Raw genomic sequence first — 5,169 nt, 5'->3', positions numbered from 1 at the left:
GAGACACGTAGTTGCTGCTAGATTAAATCTTTGATGGAGATATTACAAAATTGGATTCATAAATAAGTCACTTCATTTCATTTAACCCGGGGCATGGAAAGCATTACAAACTAATATATTATTCAAAACATTGGATCAATCATTGATGTTTTACCAGCATTGTCATTATTTGTACACTTATGTGCAACAATTATTTCAAAATTATTTAAGCAGAAATGCTAAAAATATGTTATAAATAATAAACAACTTTTATTTACATTTCCTTAAAATGAAATATACAAGATTATCATTAAGGCTAAAGTTTAAAATTATAAGACTTGGACTAGTAAGATATCTTGGTAAGTAAAGATTCTTACCACCAAGCGTGACATGGTACAGCTAGTGTTTGATACCTGTAACCTAAAAGATGGGAAGAAAGAACCAACTCCTGAAAGTTGTTCTTTGTCACCCACACATATGCCGTGTTACCAGTATCCCCTTATACAAATAAATAAATGTATGAGTACACAAATAAATATATATAAATATAAAATAATGTGAATCTTAAGAAAATATCAATGTATTGTTATAAGCTTAACAAAAGAATAAAATCTAAAAGCATAGAACTAAGTAATGATGTTAAGCTACTCCTATTATTAAATGATTACTGCATAACCAGCACAGGATTTAAAAAATAAACTTGTATGTTTTCCTATTTTATTTCTATGTAGTTGCATTATTCTTTTTATCATTTCTATATTCTAGCAGAAAATATTTTAAGTAACAAACACACACATACAAACTAATCAATTTATGAAGCTTCAGAGTTGGCTCATTTATTAAGAAATGTGGTGAACTGGCAAAAAAAAGGGTTCTATCTCTGCTCAGTTCATTGTGTTTTAAAGCAGAAGTCTGTTGTTCCAATTCAGAGGACCCAACACTCTCTTATGGTCTTCACAGTCACAAGGCCTTCATGTGCTACAATGCACTCATGCTGGCAACATCCACACACAAAATCAATATAACAAATCTTTAAAAAGAGAAGTAGATACAAATACCAGGTAGGTTGAACTCAGAGAATTCCTTTCAGTAACCAGGCTATAAAATGATGGGTGGCCACACAATTGAGGGCTATACAAATTAGGACCAATATCAGAGTGGAATTTCAGCTTTCTGATGGGTAATACAAAGTCTGCAAAACTGAATAAAGATCACATTAAATGTACAAATCTGAATTCCAGTTGTAAACCCATTAAATATTTTAAATTCTTCTAAATAGTTCATTGTTCTTTAAAGTAATTTGAAATATCAATTCTATCATCATGTTTTATGAATATATAGCATGTTATTAGTGATTCTTTAGACATACCCACTGCTTTTCCAGTGTCACGTGTTTTCTAACAAGTATTTCTGAATTAATTCACAAGATTTTCAACAAAGGACACTGCTCAGCATTCAATCTCAGAAGTTTAAAGATTAATCAAGGTTCACCTAGCAATACACACATTGAATGTAATTTCTAAATTCTATACTTACACACTCATTTGTCTTAATGATGCCTCTGAGGCTGGCACATTCACTCCAAAACCAACCAGGTCCTTGCACAGGATATCCTCTAACAGTAAGCTACCAAAGTATCTCAAAACTAGAGAACTTGTTAGCCTGTTGAAAATGCTACATGAATACAGCTTGGAAGGTCATGTTGGTTTATGGTCTTGCCAACAGATGGATAAATAAGAAATCTATAAAAACTTGTTTTTATGTCTGAATATTCTGAACAATTTAATAATGAAATACAAGAAAATTCTAAGAAAGTTTCTTTTTCCCCCATCTGATATATAACATCATAATTCCATCAGACATATTTCTCCCCATGTTTTGAAATACAGTACATTTCAAAGAAAAAGTATCTCCATATACCAACCAAGTCAAACTCTTACCTCTTGAAAAAAGAATTAATTTTAAAGTTAGAAGTTCAACGTTATTATGTTTTTATAGATATAGATCTCTTTCCTATTGTCATTGTTTATCTCGGAGGATAAGTCCCTGCAGAGGATCTTGATTCCAGTGTGAATTTAAATCATCAATGATCATTACCTTTTCTCCGGTGAGTACTGAACAGGTCATTTCCTAAAAACACAATTAATTTTCAAGGAGTCTGTTAATCTCAAGCAATCTCTTGTTTTCGTCTTTATGTGAGTATTGGTGCATTCTCACTTGGTGATTATGTGATTTACATGTTAACAAATTATCTTAGGTAAATGTTCCACAAGTTGATATTTGTTTCAGGTTAGTTTACATTTGAGGATATAAACTAATCATTAAAATGGATCANTTTGTTTCTTTTAGTATTTTAGAGGTTGATGTAATATAATCTATTAAGTACTTAGGTGAATATAGGGAGGGATGAGATTTAAAATTGAATGATTGTTTGAGGCACACACAATTTTTATAGATGAGAGTATAAAATGTCATCATTACTTAGAAAATAGTGCATAGAAATAGGTATGTATGATTTCCAGTACTAATTAACATTCCATAATTTATACCTCAAATGTGTAACATGTGATCTTACCTTCTATGCTATCTTGGAGAGTGGAAGGCACAATAATTCTCCCCCTGAAGACTCAATTCAACATTCTCCTGAATCTTACTTTCATTAACTTATACAGTGAACCCTTCTTAGAACTCTAATAAAACTGGTTGACCTGAGCATCAGTCAGTTCTCAAAGTGTCTCCAGCCCAGCATAGCCTAGCTACCCTCTGAGTGGCTATATCCAACAGTGTTCAAAAACAGAAGCAGATATCCACAGCCAAACATCAAACAGTGTGTGAGAACAACTAGTGGGACTTGGGGGAAGGATAGAGGGCTCAGAAGTAGATGGGGACTCAGGGAGTTTCCACCATTAGACATTTTAAATTTTATTTATGATGTTTTCATACATGACTACACTATTTTCATTATTTTCAAATAACTCAAAGTAGAAATATTCCTGGAAATAAAATTCTTCTGTCTTCCTCCTTGTTGATTTCCACCATTTTGGGAATTAGCCAAATGGTGAAGATCCAGGGTTCCTTTATATCTTCCTCACCAAAATTTTTGGCCATTCCTTCTAACACATATCTATTTCTTTGTGACTATCTGTGGAAGGCAACACAGATATTTACCAAGTACCTCAGAGCCACTGCAGTTAGCTGGGACCCAAGTAAGCTAATTGTCCTCCTCCCTACCTTCATTCTATGATTTCTGTTTTGGTCTGAGTCCCCCTCCTGCCAGACCATATTCATCTCTTTGGGATTGGTTATTTTGGTGCAGATCCAAACTCCCTCATTTATTCTAGAAAACCCCTTTATTGCATTACTTCTAGCCCAACCCCATTCCCTTGTGACTACACTGTGACCCACAGAAAAATTCTTCACTAGAATCTACACCACCACCACAGTTAAACAGGGCCAGTCATTCCTTCAGATCAAAGCTGTTTCTTGAAGAGTCATCACTAACCAAAAGAACTGCTATCTACCAGGGATCCCCACAGATTGACACACTAGGACTCAGATTGTTGCAACATCAACCAAAGAAGGGAACATCCTCTGATCAAGGTTAATAGCAGATAGCTACACCCAGAAACACAATTGTCCTAATTCTAGATGCCTTGATCCCAGCACAGACATAAATATTAGCAACTAAGACAATGTGTCTCCTCCTGTAAACAGTAACTCTGTTTTTATAGTTGTTGAGAAAAGTACTTTAGCTGAAACACAGCACAAGGACCTCAAAGCAGCAATTATGAATACCTTTAAGGACTTTAAAGGTAATATTGATAAATGCCCTAATGAAGACCCAGAATACACGAAGAGTTAAATGAAATAAAAAAAAAAATCAAGATATGAAAGTAGATGAAATGGAGTAAAAAAAAAAAAAAGATTTTGTTCCTTCTCTTTGCAACTTGGTGGGTACACATTTAGAATTTGCGATTTCTTCTTTTTCGTGGTTTATGCTGGCATTTCATCTGTATATTGTTTTCTTTGGTGTCTATTATAGCTATGTTCATGACAGTAGCTTCTTTTTTGGTGTACAACAGGTTTCATCTAGGCAAATTAACTTTGTAATGTGTTGTCTGGACAGGTAGTTTCACCCTCTGGAAAGTCTCCAGGTTTTACCCACTCAGCTGCATAACATTTTTCCTTGAGGATGCTTCTCAATTGTGAGAAGAGAAACAAAAACCAACTGAGATCTGAATATGTGGAGGGACTACCCTCATAACTTCAACATCTCCCAAGTATTAATGAACCTCATAGGACACACTTACGTGATCTTAGGATTTGAGCACTGAGTGGCTGAAAGATGGCTCCAGAGGTTGATCCATCTATCTGCTGATTTCAGGCTCAATTGATGAGATTTAATTCAGACTAAGAAGGGTAGTTGTGCACTTTTTTTGTAAGATGTGAGATTCCTGCCACCTGCCTTTTTCAGCTTGTTAGTGTCTGGACCCTACTTTTTCCCCAGCTGCCTTCCATGGCTGTCTTTCATTTTGTAGGAATGGGAGGGTAAACTTAGCATCTTTGATTTGGGGCTGTACCATATTCTCAAGGCTACAAAGCACATCAGTTTTAAGGAATTGGTTTCCTCTCAAGAAGGTGCTTGTCCATGGTTTTCTGAGTCATACAAAAAGACTTATGGTATCATACTCTACTGGTAATCTATTAGTCTTCCTAAAACCAACAACTGGATTTTATGGCCATGTGCTTGCCTTGAACTTTAATCATCATTTTCTGCAGCTCCGTTGGTGGGGCACACATGATGACAGTGCTACATTTGTACTATATATGTGCAAGAAGAGCTATGTATTTTCCATGTATTCTCTTTGGTTGGTAGTTCAGTCTCTGGGAGCCCACAAGTCTCCCGGTTATTTGACTCTTTTGATCTTCCTGGGGGAGATTTTAATCCCCCCCCAGGCCCTCAACCATTCTCCAAACTCTTCTGTAAGACTCCCAGACTTTCATCTAATATTTGGCTATGGGCTTCTGCATCCATTTCATTTTGTTGCTGGGTGAACCCTTTTAGAGAACAGTTATGCTGGACTCCTCTCTGTGAGAATAACAGTGTCACTAATAGTGTCAGAGACCGGTGCTTGCCCTTGGGATGGGTCTCAAGTGTTGTCAGTTATTGGTTGACCATTCCCTCAATCG

Source organism: Mus pahari, unplaced genomic scaffold (genome assembly GCF_900095145.1).
Source record: "Mus pahari unplaced genomic scaffold, PAHARI_EIJ_v1.1 scaffold_8881_U1_1, whole genome shotgun sequence".
NCBI classification, from domain to species: Eukaryota; Metazoa; Chordata; class Mammalia; order Rodentia; family Muridae; genus Mus; species Mus pahari.
The sequence above is the reverse complement of the archived record's forward strand: the minus strand, read 5'-3'. Positions refer to the sequence as shown.